The sequence below is a fragment of the Acanthaster planci genome, linkage group LG11 (genome assembly GCF_054643075.1).
Source record: "Acanthaster planci isolate LZ-2023a linkage group LG11, COTS_SCS, whole genome shotgun sequence".
Lineage (NCBI taxonomy): Eukaryota > Metazoa > Echinodermata > Asteroidea > Valvatida > Acanthasteridae > Acanthaster > Acanthaster planci.
The window spans coordinates 13912355-13927437 of NC_141787.1; positions in this window are offsets into that span (position 1 = coordinate 13912355).

The following is a 15083-nucleotide window of genomic DNA, read 5'->3' on the forward strand; positions in this document are numbered from 1 at the left end:
TATCAAAAATTGTCATGGAATCTTTGGGCAGGGAACCAGATCGCTATGAGTGTTGGGGCTGGAAAGCATGTCATGCTGCAATAGAGGGCGCCGTTCATTGGTGGCGTTGCTCTAGTGGTACGTGTTCAGTGGCGTTAATAATATTGTAGCGTAGACCTTCGTGGGTTTTTCTTTTCAGAACACAACACCTTTATTCGGCCTTCCTTCTTCAAGACTTTTCCCAGACTACTCTATATCTACAGTACATTCGTCATCAGCACAATTACATTCACTCGATTTTGGCAATGGCCCAATTGATTTTTCCCGGGCTCGCCAATCCTTATTGTTCTGCACCCGGCCGCAACCGCAAAATAGGTGTCCAATTACAGGCGTGTTTCCGGAGCCACAGCGCGACCCCAAAACACAATAGAGTTCACAGAGTTTGTGATTCACACAGCAATAGGGGGCTCCGGCAGTGCATGCTCCGGCGGAGTCCTCAGGCACTGGAGGCGTTTGTTACACTGCCCCCTTCTTAGATTGGGCCTATTCTCCCGAATAGATGACTTTTAATATTACAAACTCGAAACTGAAACAGCGCTTACACCAGTGTCCACCAGAGAAAGTCGATCAATATGATTCTGGTCCGCGACTGCCGACTCAGAGTCAATAAGTGATACGACTGACCTGTCGACCACCACATTACTTGATTGGTTCACAAATATAGATATGCATGCAACTTACAAAAATTCACTTAAGTCTTTTTTTTAACACTGAAAACTTGAGAAAACTTGCTCCAATACAATTTTTGAAAATTATTCTTCAACAGGAACTTTACAATACTAGCTAGAATCTGTACCGCACAAAAAAAAAGAACTCGAAAACCACTCACGTTTAGTTTCCCCTGAGAATGTGGGTCAACGTCGATACTGGTCCCCAACTGGTAACTCAGATCGAACGTTCATCCAGCAATCTCTGGTGACTACCAGAACGTGGAAAAGAATGATGGAATTTAGAAGGAAACAACCAGGGCCTAAGAGTTACTGTCCAGGAGTCCAGACTCCCGGTGCCACGTCTTCCAAAATATGTCACCAGGTTCGCGTATCCCTTTTGATTCAGTCTCGCGAATGGTATAAGTTCCTCGGCATTGGTCCTCAATTGACTCCGTCATGCGGGTGGTACCTCACTGACGCATCTGCCATGTCTACTGGGCTGAATCCCCCTCGGTGGGTCGCACTTGGTAAGACCGACGGTGTGGACGGAGCGGGCCGTGAACCACCGCCCATCGATGTATAGGTGAGCTCCTACCGTCTCGTCACTAGTGATTCGGCGGACAGAACTCCGAACCTGCGCCGTCTGATCCTGGTCGGCAGACCCGCTCGGCGTCGGTGATGAAGGCTCGGCATCGCCACCAGCGCAGGCACTCGATGTGGCCTCCTGGCCATGAACCTTCATGTGTCGGGCAACGTACTCGGGGCGGTGGAACAGACTGCCACAGACTCGACAAGCATACTGTTTCCCTTCGTGTGCTGCCCTCATATGACGGCGTCGGCCGTACGCACTGGCATAGCTTTTCCCACACTTCTTGCAAGTGAACAAGGCGGAGTCTGTAGGCTCGTCTGCCATACTGTCGGTAGAAAGTCCGCCCTCAGATGAACTGATGTAACTCAAAAACCGTGCTGGCTTCCGCACTGCTCTGCCCCGTCGTGTTCGTTGTTGCGTGCCCTGATTAGCACTGTCATCGACTTGCGATGTCCCGTTACACGTAAGGCCACCAACGGTATCGCGGGTACCAATGATTTTATCGCGGGCTCCAGCGCGTGGGAAGTGTGGAGTTTGCGGTTTTGGCGGATGATGACTGGTCGGAGTTCGTGGAACCGGCGGGGGTGATTGCCCCGGCAGAGACGGCTGCCCTGGCGAAGACGGCTGACCCGGCAAAGTTGGTTGAACCTGCGGAGGTGACTGCCCTGGTGAAGTAGGTTGGGTCGGCAGGGTTAACTGCCCCGGCGAAGTAGGCTGGCCTGGCGATTGTGACTGCCCCGGCGGAGGACCCGGCGGGGAAGACTGCCCCGGTGAACCGGCTTGGCGGTCAGTAGTTAGGCGGCGTCTAAAGCCACAGTCCTCCTTCGTGACTCCATAGCAGGGTTTCAGTCGGTCTGCATGTACCACAAGAGGGGTCGCACGGGAGCTTTTGTGAACTCGGTAGACAACATCAGGTAGTTTATTGATGATTACGTATGGTCCAGCCCAGTGCAGATCTAGCTTTGGAGACCGACCTTTCGTCCGGTGTTTGCAGTGCAACCAAACCACGGCTCCGTCGCGGTACACAAGTTTAGATACGTTGCGGTCGTAATGTCTCTTTTGTGAACGCATTGCTTTGCTAAGGGCCTCCCGGGCGACCTCGTGGGCGAGTTGAAGTCTGTCTTGCAACTTCTGTGCATAGTCGGTGGCCACTTTTGTCTCGTCTGATGGGGCACCTGCACCTACTAGAAGGTCAACCGGCATCGACACCTCCCGACCCAGCATCATTGCATTGGGTGTCTCCTTTGTTGGTTCGTGCTCGGAGGACCTGTACGCCATGGTAAGCAATGCCAGATGTCGGTCCCAGTCCGTTTGGGCCTTATTGACCCAAAAACTGAACATTGCCTCCATTGTTTGGTTGAACCGCTCTATCATGCCGTCTGAGCGCGGATGGTATGGTGTTGTCCGTGTTTTCTTCAGCCCCAAGAGGGTGCACATCTCTCCAAAGACCGCAGACTCGAAATCCATGCCCAGGTCTGAATGCAGCTCTAGTGGAACGCCGAATCTGGCTATGAACTTCTCCACCAGCTTGGTTGCCACCGTGCAGGCCTTTTGGTCTGGGATGGGGTAGCACACAATGTCCACGGCGACTCTCTCAAGGGGCGCCCCTACCTGATAGCGCACCGTCTCTGCTTGCTTTGTCCTCGACGGCTGTTTTCTTCTCTGGTACATTTGGCAGCTCTGAATCCAGCGGTGCGAAGTTTGTCGCATGGACGGCCAGTAGAAATCACTGCGACACAGTCGGGAAAAAGTCTTTGCAACTCCGAAGTGACCAGCTGTTTTCTCGTTATGAAAATGCTTCATGACTGCCGACCTCATTTCCGGTGGGATCACCATTCTCAGTCGAGCCCGGTCCGTAGGTTTGGCGGCCTCCCAGCGGATGTACAAGGTCCCCTGTCTTGCCTCTAGCTGTTCATACCGGGCCCACCAGAATTTCAGTTCCTTGCTTTCAGATGACACCTCCTTCCAAGCAGGTCGTTGCCCACGCACCTCCAACCATGACAGAACCCTGCTCAAATCTCTGTCCTTGTGCTGTAATCGGCCAACAGTTCCCGGGCTAAAATCACTCGCCTTGTCCAGGGAGTCCGATTCTGCGTCGGCGTTGGGAAAGGAAACAGGTTGCAATACCGCCAAGCAATCTGACTCGGTGGCCTATCGGAGCCGAGATGGCCCTCTCCGCCGGAGTAGCTGCTGCGCCGGCGGGGCTGCCTGCACCGGCGGGGCCTGTCTGACGGTTCTAATCTGGTTTCCTGTGTGCCGTAGGTTTCTCACGTCAAGTTCCGCACCCGCACAGATATCTCCGTCCTCCAGCGAGTGGTCACATTGTGGGGAACATTTCCTTGACAGGGCGTCGGCATTACCGTGTTGGCAACCCGTGCAGTGCTCAATGACAAAGTCGTATATACTCAGCTTCTGAAGCCACCTCGCCAACTGTTCCTGCGGCTCTCTGACCCCGTGCAGCCACTTCAGCGGTCGGTGATCCGTCCGGATTCGGAAACGTGTCCCATACAGATAGTGGTTGTACTTTCGCACAAAGTAGGTAACAGCAAGGAGTTCCCGGCGGGTTACACAGTAGTTGCGCTCACATTTGATTAGCGTTCTGCTCCCATACGCCTGTACTCGTTCCCTTCCGTCCTGCACTTGGGACAGCACGGCCCAAGTGGCAAAGCCGCTTGCGTCTGTGTCCAGAATAAATTCGGCTTCGGCACTTGGGTAAGCCAGTATCGGAGCAGAGGTCAAACAATGCTTCAGTATCTCGAATGCTTGCTGGCACTCACTCGTCCACTTGAATTGTCTGCCCTTTTCCGTCAATCGATGAAGTGGGTGGGCGATTCCAGCGAATCCCTCAATGAATCGTCTGTAGTAAGAGACGAGGCCAAGGAAACTCCTTACGTCAGTAGTTGTCATCGGCTGTGGCCAGTCCCGTACTGCTTTCACCTTCTCCGGTTCTGTGGAAACTCCCTTCGGCGATACAACATGGCCCAGGAATTCCACCTCTTCCTGGAAAAGGCGACATTTCCTCAGCTTCAGTTTTAGGTTCGCCTCACGGAGTCTCTCAAGTACCAGGCACAGTCTCTGCATGTGTTGCTCGAAGGATCTGCCAAATACAATCACGTCATCGAGGTACAGTACTGCTACCTGCCACTGCAACCCTTCCAACACCCGCTCCATCAGACGCTCAAAAGTCGACGGGGCATTGCAAAGTCCGAAAGGCATTGTTACAAATTGGTACAGCCCTCCACGCTCCGTAGAGAAAGCAGTTTTGGGTCTATCTTCCTCGGCGACTTCCACTTGCCAGTAGCCGGAAGCCAGGTCGAGCGTTGTGAAGTATTGAGATCTGGCAAGCGAGTCCAAATTGTCCTCAATACGCGGCAATGGGTGGGCGTCCTTTTTCGTCACATCGTTCAGTTTCCTGTAATCGACGCACACTCTGATCGACCCGTCTTTTTTTCTCACCAGCACAATCGGGGAGCACCAAGGGCTGTCGGACGGCTCAATTATGCCCTGGGAGAGCATTTTTGCAACTTCCCGGTCCGCTACCTCGCGCTGACTCAAGGGGACTCTCCTTGGCCTCTGTCTGATCGGCTATGCGTCTTCGGTCACAATGTGATGCTTGATGATGCTGGTCCTGCCAATATCGCCGTCTTCTGAGGAAAATACATCGCTGTACTTCCACAATAATGACGCCAGTCCCTCTTGCTCGTTCGGTGCCAGATTTTGGCAAATTAAGGCCAAACATGCTAGTCAGATGTTCCGGGACCACCAAAACAGCTTGGTCAGCGTCACTGTCTTCCGTAGTCAGGGCTGCATCGGAATTTTCAGCTTGATGTTGAGCTCGAGTCGTCGTCACACTGTCCACTGGATCAAGCGTAGCAGCATCGGTACCTGCCCGAAGTAGCTTAGGCTCAGATGACAGGTTAAACAACCTCACCGGAACTACGGAATCTTGCACTCCTACCAAGGGCTGGAGACCAGCAAACTGCGATCTTCAGCATTGTGGTTCTTGTTTTGCAGTACACCCCAGGTGGGCACAATCCCCGGTCGATCGTGTACAACCTGGCATCCAACAATGACTTCGGTTAAAGGTGGCACTATTACGGTTTCGTAATACTCGGATACGGCAGGCTATAGGCTCTCCCGGTTGGGCCTGCATTGGCATCTTATAACTCCCCACCTGCAGACATTCGTCTTCCCAAAGCAATGTACACTTGTGTTCTCGTAGAAAGTCCAGTCCAAGGATCGCTTGGTCGCTCACGTCTGTGACCCACATCATGTGGTTCACCTTACATCCTCCTAATGCTATTTGCATTTTGGCCCGTCCCACCACACGCAGCTCACTTCCGTCGGCCTGGCGGAATGTGCGATCAGGGGGGATGAGAGTCGGTTTCCCTCGCAGCGCTATTCTCCCAAAGAGACGAGTAGATACGAAGCTCTACGTCGCTCCGGTATCTAGCAAGAAACTGGTAGTCACACCCTCCAACCTTCCCCTCACATACAGTCCAGCTGCAGTGGAGGACGAAGATTTCAACCCAGCTCCTGGTTTACAAGGCACCGATGCGCCTTTCTCGGTCGTTAATTTGACAGAGTTCTCCACCAGAGGAAACGAAAAGTCGGTTGTCGTCCCGACAGTGGCAAACGAGACTCATGTGGGGCGGAATTGTTTGGCGTATCAGGCAACATTGACGACGTTGCCTCCGCCGGCGGTGCCACCTGCACCGGCGGGGCGACCCATTCCGGCGGGGCCTCCATCGCTGGTGAGGTTGCCTTCGCTCGCGGTGCAACCTGCTTCGGCGGGGCGACCCATTTTGGATGAGTCTCCGACGCCGAGGAGGTTGCCTTCACCGCCAATGGTTTGTCAGTTTCGAGCCTGCTGTCGGGTACGGCCGGGCTTTGGCTCTCAAGCCCAGCCTCCTCTAGTTTAAGGGTGGTTGTTTCTTCTTAGCCTGTGGGCAACCTACCCGAAAGTGTTCCAGGCTACCGCAAATCCAGCATTCCGGTTTCCAGTCCTTAGTGTTAGTCTTCTTCTGCTGGTCCAGGGTGGTCAATACGCCCCGCAGCATTTCCGCAATGTCCACTGTCTCCGCGTGGTTTTGACTGTCCTGCTGTTCGCCTACTGGGGTTTTAACTGCCCGCGAGTGCCCTATCTTATCAGCCTTCAGCCATGCCTCAGCCTCGGCCACTATCTCCACAGCATCATCCAGGGTTTTAGGCTTTCCCTGAAACAAGGCCTGCTTCAGGTCGTAGTCATTCAAGGAATTCTTGAACTGTTCTATGGCGAACTCATCTTGAAATGCCAGTCCACTGTCCGGGTATGCTCGCCTGACGAGCTTTCTGATCACCTGCCCCAGCTCTGCTACAGTCTCACCAGGCCGTCTTCGTCTGGTTGACAGTTCTGCCCGGTGTCGCACTCGCTGGTGTTCCAAACCAAAACGACAATCCAGTACCTTCATCAGTTCTGCGTAGTTTGACTGCAGTTCCTTACTAAGAGAGCAGGCTACTTCCAACGCCTTTCCTTTCAGGGACACGAGCAGGTAGTCCGCCATCTCTTTTTCATCCCATTGGTTTATTCTTGCCACCCGCTCGAAGTGCACCCGATATTCTTCTAGGCCGGAAGAGCCATCGAACTCACGGGCCTTAATCCTCGGTGCAGCTGCCGCGGCGGCCCTGCTCGCAGTGCACTGGTCCGCGATGGCAGCAGGAGTACCGCTTTCAGCGGTTTCCGCTTGCTCCGCGACCGCCGGGTCCGTCGAGCCAGGCTCGCCGCTCGGAGTCGCTACGGGATCTAGGCGCAGAGATTCGTGGGACTTACCAGCCTTCTTTTTGACACTTGCAGGCTCCCTGTACTGTCCCCCGAGCTGTTAGTTCAGGTCCGTTGGCAATTTTCTCTGCCCAAATTGCCACGATGTACTTTGACCTTGCAGAATGGCTGACTCCGTTTCCACCAACGATCTCTCAATTTCGTCCAAGGCCATCTGTATATCCAAAAATGATCTGTACCTCGCCATGTCTCTCTAATCTTTGTGTCCTTAAATCCCACCGCTGCCACCATTTGTAGCGTAGACCTTCGTGGGTTTATCTTTACAGAACACAACACACTGATTTTCTTTATTCAGCCGTCCTTCTTCACGACTTTTCCCAGACTACTCTATATCTACAGTCCATTCGTCATCAGCACAATTACATTCACTCGATTTTGGCAATGGCCCAATTGATTTTTCCCGGGCGCGCCAATCCTTTTTGTTCTGCACCCGGCCGCAACCGCAAAATAGGTGTCCAATTACAGGCGTGTTTCCGGAGCCACAGCGCGACCCCAAAACACAATAGAGTTCACAGAGTTCGTGATTCACAGTCAATAGGGGGCTCCGGCGGTGCATGCTCCGGCGGAGTCCTCAGGCATCGGAGGCGTTTGTTACAGAAACAAAGGAGATTAACGAAACGTTTAAAAATAAAGCGAAGTTGATCTGGTCACCTGAGTTACAAAAATCTACGAAAAATGTAATAGCTGTTGGATCTGCGAAAAGTTGATAGACAAGAGAATAGAAGAATCTCAATGCCAGTGTGATATTCCAAATGAACCAAAAACAAAATCTGACAAATTGATTTCTGTCATAAAAATGAAGCTGGGTTCAGAGACTGGGTATGTATGACGTGCGAGAAACCCATCAATAATTTTAGAAAGGTCAGAGATCATTGTCACGTGACGGGGAAGTACCGAGGCCCAGCGCACGCCAGTTGTAATCTCAAGTTAAGAATAGTGGCCAAGCAAACACCCATTCCGGTGATTTTACATAATTTAGAAAAATACGACGCACATTTAATCATGCAAGGCGCCCACAAATTTTACGGAAAATCAATCAAGTTGATCGCTAAAAATACTGAAAATTACATTTCGTTTTCTTTTGGCCAACTCAGGTTTTTAGACTCATTTCATTTCATGGCGGCTTCGCTAGATCGGTTGGTTAAAAATTGTTCACCCGATGATTTTAGCTTACTATATGAAAGGTTTCCAAATAACAGTCATTTACTCTTGGAAAAAGGAATTTATCCTAGGCCTATGAGTATATCGATTCCTTTGATCGATTTCAAGAAACAAAACTCCCGCCTATAGACGCTTTCTATAGCTCTTTGAAGCAGTCTACCGTGACTGAGCAAGAATACGCTCGTGCGGAAACAGTATGGCAAGCCTTTGGTTGTAAAAACCTAGGCGACTACCATGACCTATACGTGGAAACGGACGTGTTATTGCTGGCGGCTGTTTTTGAACACTTTCGGAAAGTCTGCAAGAAGAACTACGGCCTTGACCCAGCCAACTATTACACATCACCGGGTCTGTCGTGGGATGCATTGTTAAAGCATTCGGGTATACAATTGGAACTACTGACAGACATTGATAAGCACTTGTTCTTTGAAAGGGCAAAAAGAGGTGGGATTTCGAGTGTGGGAGCCAAACGATATGCACAGGCCAATAATCCAGAACTACCTGATTACGACCCAAATAAGCCAGAGTCACAGATCATGTACCTAGACGCAAATAATTTATACGGCTGGGCGATGAGCAAATATCTGCCTGTAGGGGAATTTACCAGGGAAACAGACTTAGAAAAATTTACGTACTATTACATCCAAGAGTTGCGACTAACTGACGACTACGGTTACATGTTTGAGATTACTATGGATTACCCAGAACGTCACCATGACAAACATAATGACTTTCCACTTGCACCCGAAAATATGTCGGTACCGAACGAATGGCTTTCGAGCTATCAACAAAATTTAATTGGTAATGGCGAAGTGAGCGAAGTGACCTCGGTAGACAAACTCGCGTCTACTCTCAACACAAAGAAAAATACGTGGTTCACTATCGTACATTGCAAAAATATCTCACACTAGGGTTGTGGATCAAAGAAGTTCACCGAGTAGTGAAATTTCGTCAAAAGCCGTGGATGAAGGGTTACATCGATAAAAACACAAAATTGCACAAATTGGCCAAGTCTGATTTTGAGAAAGACTTTTTCAAATTGATGAATAACTCGGTCTTTGGCAAGACGATGGAAAATGTCAGATATCGAATTGACGGTCATTTACTGAGGGATGTACAAGACGCTGACAAGTACAGAAAATTAACTTATAAACCGAATTACAAATCGACGGTACCATTTGAGGAGTGCAAGCTTTCGTTTGTGGAGATGTACCGAACCAAAACAAAATTAAATAAGCCAATCTATTGCGGCGTAAGCGTGCTCAATATCTCAAAAACATTAACGTACGATTTCTACTACAACGAGCTAAAAGCCAATTTTGGTGAGGGGGTACGCTTACTTTACACGGACACTGATTCTCCATTAGTTCAGATCGAGCGAAGCTCCCACGATTTAAACGGCTACCTAAACGAAAAGCGCAATTTGTTTGACTTTAGTAATTACCCGCCCGATAATCAACTTTACAGCACCAAAAACAAAAAAGTCATAGGCAAAATGAAAGACGAATTTGGCGGCAAAACAATTTTAGAAGCCGTTTGCATCAGACCCAAAATGTATTAGATTCTGACGGTCGATCAAAATTTAAAGAAGGCGAAAGTAACCGAGAAACGGTTAACCCACGAGATGTATAAAAGCTGCCTATTTGACCGGGTTTCTTATTTCAATAAACAGCAGCTATTGAAATCGGACAAACATCGGATGTTTACTCTGTCGCAAAACAAACTAAGCCTCTCGCCGTTAGACACAAAGCGCTACATATTATCAAATGGAATCGATACGTTAGCTTACGGGCATAAGCGAAGCGAACCTAAGCTTATCAACAACCAAGCGAGCGAATCGAGTATTACTCCGGTAATTCGGTATCTTCGGGTACGACCTGAAGTTCCTCTTTGACGAAACTTCTATTTGGGCCGTTTAACGGATAATATAAAGTTGGGCCCGTTTATCCGCTTGCCATTCACCCGTTTAAATTGACTGGTGCGCTTTTCAATTTGGTAAACGTCCAAATACCTAACGACCGCGTCTGGAGGAAGTTCTCTTTGGGTAGTTCTCACAGGTGCATTCGGTGTTTGGCTCGCTACGCTCGCTAATTTTAAAGCTTCTGCAGGAACGGCATCGATTAAACGCGTTTTTTCCTAGTTTAACGATTTCACGACCTGGGGCAAACGTTCCACCCATTCAACGTTTCGCTCACCCACGTTTATCATTTCTTGAGCGTATTGGTGGCCGAATAAACGCTCGGCTAAAGTGCAGTTAAACCTTTCCACGATTCCTTGAGATCTGTGAACTCCCGGCTCACCCACTTGAATTTCTACCCCGTGTTTTTCCATTAACTTTTTAAACTCGCCTTTGCATTCAGAACCCGAGTCTCCCATTACGAATTTGGGCCAAGTCAGAGGTGATCGCTCGTAAATTTTCTTGGTCGCTTCGCTCACTTGCTCAGCGGTTTTACTGATCAACGGCTCGGCTTCTTTATACCGGGAACCCGCGTCTACCACGGTCATAGCGTACTTAAACGTTTTTCTTTTAACTCGGTCCCAGGGTAAATAAAGTACGTCCATTTGATGCGCGTAATTAGGTTCGACCGATTCTGATAGCAGCATTGTAGGTCTGAGTACGTAATTTGGTTTTGGTAAAGATATTTGCCAAATGGCCTGCTTTTTTAGCCAGTTCCTGATTACTGATTTGTCAGCACCGATCTTTTCGTGTAGATGATCAACTGCGCTTTCTCCTCGCCAGTAACCCTGTGGGCTATAAAATAGTTTTTAAAAGTTTGGTCCATTTTAAAATAAAGTTACGCAAATCGATAAGCTAAGAAACCGACCAAGGCCGTTCCGCCTAAAATCCAAACAAACTCGCGAATGTTTTGATCTTCGGAAGGCTCGTAAAAATCGTCTCGTAAGGCTTCGTCTACGTTCACAAATGTTTGCTGACTCGCGCGTTCTTGTGGCAGCATGTGTACGCGGTTTTGTTCCCAGGATTCCTTTGCTTGCGCCAATTGCTCCAACGCGAGGTCGTGACGCTTTCGTTCTTCGTCGACTTTACTTTTTGATAAACTGCTAAATAAAAAATTTGAGCCCGTGAATGTCAAGGTGTTTACTATCGCTCCTCCCACCATCATCAAAGCACTAGCCATTTTTAAAATAAGGTTAAATTAAATTAAATGAATAGCGAAAATAAAGATCAAGTTAAAGATCAATTGTCGGAGATTCAAGCTGACCTAAGCAACCTCGAGCAGATGCTGGGTGATATGCGCGGTGATATAGATCACGTCGGTGATATGGTCCTTGAGACCTAAAGTGAAACGTTTAGAAGGTCAAGTAAACTAATGGAAAACGAAGACCTGTTTTTTACGGTCAGTGTGTCCTTAATTGCGTTTTCTTTTCTCTTTAAAATATTTCAATAATAATCGTAAATAAGAATAGTAAATAAGACTAGTATATTATAAAAGTAATATGTTGCAACAAAACACCGATAAGCTAAACCCGAGTCGCAGGCTAAAAGTTCCTCGGGCGATCAAAGGCGAAAGAAAAGAAATCACAATTACGCATAACCCGAGTACCATAGCCGCGGGTCACACGTTAAACGTAAAATTCCCGGCCCTAGGCACGGACGACGTCATTGTACCCGGCACCGCCAAACTGGCTTTTAAACTCGATCTAGACGGCGTCTCTAAACTCGATCTAGACGGCGTCTCGGACGATAACAGAACCGTGTATAACAACGTGGCGAGAAACCTGGTTTCGGAAATAAACGTGAGTCTCCAAGGAAACAAAATCGTAAGTTACCGAGATGCGGACATATTTCACAATTTTAAGGACAATTGGTTACCCCTGTCGCAGACTAAAAACATGGCGTACTTTGGTTTGGAAAGGAAAACGTGGCCAAGATACGACTCGGTGCTGGCGATAAAAACGAAGCCGCAAACAACCGTAAAGATAAAGCGATTGCCGGCGCTTTTAAAAACAGATACGCGATTCCACTGGACACGCCGATGTTGACGGATCATTCTCCCTTCCACCGTCGTGGTTTAAAGAGCCTCTGACGTATCAACTGACTTTTAACGGTCACAACAAAGTGGTCAACTCGTCAGATACCGCTGCAGAATACTCCATTTCGGACCTGACCCTGGAATACGAAGTCATCACCAATCGAGACTTGGCTTAAACCCTGAAAAACAAAAAACGATGTATTACCTATTCGACCGAGTGCATTCCTGGAAGAAGCAAGCGGTAAACAAGTCTGACACGCTATGGAACATCATCATCGACCAGACGATCAAGAGCTTGAAAGGAATTTTGATCCTGTTTAGAGACCCGGCCATTAAAAAAACCCAGAGATTTTATAATCTGCATATCACAAAAACGATTGTGACGGTCGAAGGGAAACCTAACCAATTGTACTCGCAGGGTCTGTTTGAATATCAACATTGGAATTGAAATTACAAAATACTTTGGCGATTCGGATAGACAATCGGTGAGAGCGGTGGCCAAGGACCTAAACTTAACCGGAGTAGATATAGCCGAATATTTAAGAGATAAGTACGGTCTCTGGCTCGATTTCAGAAGTTCTGACGATAACAGCGCTCACGGATCGGGTAGACCACTAGGCGGCGGTGGAGATATATCGATTCAGATGGAAAGAGCGAGCGAAACCGCGGGACCTGGATTCTCAACTCACGGTCGAAGACGGAAACTTCAAGAGTTTGGTTTATTAAAATTTAATGAGCGAAGCGAATGAACGAAGCGACCAGAGGGAGCAACGAGCGAAGCGAGTATTACCGAAGCGAGTGAATGAAATGAACCAGATGTATGAGAATCCGCATTGTGCCTTAATCGTGGGTAAGACGGGGTCGGGTAAAACTCAGTGAATTTTAAATCTATTGGAAACCGAATATAAATTCGCGTTTGAAGCTATCGTGATTATCTGTCCGACGCTTTTTAAGAATAAAACGTATTTAGAACGGCTGTGGATATACACCGACGGAAATGTTTACCTGTGTGATTTGGATCAGGAAAAGTTAGAATTAAATGAGGCGATCGAACTTTATCAAAAAATTTTCGATGGAATAAATACGTTGTTTATCGTCGACGACTGCGCAGCCGATCAATTTATTAAGTATCGAAAGAGGTCTAAAGGGAGTAACACTTGTGCGTTGTCTAAAATGGCGTTCTCGGGCCGACATTACCTTCACAGCTGCTGGCTACTTACCCAAAAGTACAATTCCGTTTTAAAAGATTTTAGAGAGAATACGAGAGGAGATTAAAAAATATTTATGCGACGTGAAATTTAAAAAATTGGTGTTAATTACGGAACCACCGGTGAGCTATTGGATTAATTAATTTGATTTAGCATTTTTAAGTAAGAAAAAATGAGAAATATTTTAATTGATCTAACTGAAAAGTATAGATATGATTAAAAATAAAAAGAACTGCGCAAAGTGCCGCAGGCTCCTGGACTCATCAAATTTTCAAATTCGTAAAACGGGCAAAGTTAACGCAACTTGTAACGATTGTTTGATTAAAGTAAAACGTAGTCAAGAAATAAACAAGTGCCCGCGCGGGAAACGAAGAAATCAATGCATTAAATATGACGTGGCATCGATTTGAGAGCAAAAAACAGAGAATATTGCAAAATTTGTACTGGCCCAATCAAGGTAACGATTTGACATTGGATTTCTAATTGTCGCCATACAGACAAAAAAATATGACCAGTTTGACCCCGATCATTTTATCGATACAGACTTTTGTCGTGGCTTGATCGAAGATTATCCTTGCTGCTTTTACCCAGATTGCGAGGTACAGATGCAGTTTATCGAATATAGAGACGACCTGTGCACTATTGAACGATTAGATAACTCTATTGGTCACATTAAGTCTAACGTTGTCCTTTTTTGTTTGAAGTGTAACCTCGCTAAAAAGTCTGCTAAGTTAATCCACGTCGTCTAAAGACTTAAACACTACTTATTAAGTACCTATGAATTACTTACCTTTTGTTATAGCTTGGCTGACGTAGCCTGGCTGTAACTTATTTTTATTTTGTTATAATTACATAAGTAACAATGTTTGAGCTAGTTCAACTACTTATTCAGTTAGTTATAGCAATGAATTTAATCTACTACACAATTGAGTATCTACGACTTAAATACACCTACAACAAAATAAAATCGTATATATTTAAATGGACGACATCAAAAGCATTCTCACCGATTCAAAAAGCCAATCCCAACCAAACGTTCAAGATAGACTCTGTTCGATAGCTGCCTCTGGCGAAAGTGAGAAGTACCTGGGTAAAGAATACTCGATCAAAGAAATTGAAACTTTATCACCCAAAGACCAAGAAAAGCTATTCAATTTGTACGAAGTTAAATTTGGCAAAGAGATCGTTAAAACCCTCGGTCACGCGATTTTGAGCCTCTACTCTCGCTTACTCGGTATGGCTACTCCGATATACTCAGGTTCAACGTCAACTTAAAATCCGCAGAAGCGCTGACCAAAGACCTAAACGACGACCCGATTATCAGTCACACCATGGGTCACTTACTTACCGAGATCTGTTACAAGTACGGAGTGTATCTGTCACCACTTACAGCCGCGTTAATTACCACTAAACACCTGGAGTTTGACAAAAGTTATGTTATATTAAAAGAGGATGTCACCGAACGAAGCGAACGAAACGAACGGAGTGAGTATTCCGACCAACACGACTCCAGCAAACAGCGAAGCGAGAATTACTCCGGTAAAGACGAACGAAGCGAGACCCCAGACGGTAACTAAAAGTAAAAACCGAAGCGTGTAGAACAAGGTAAGAAATTAGCCGAGCATA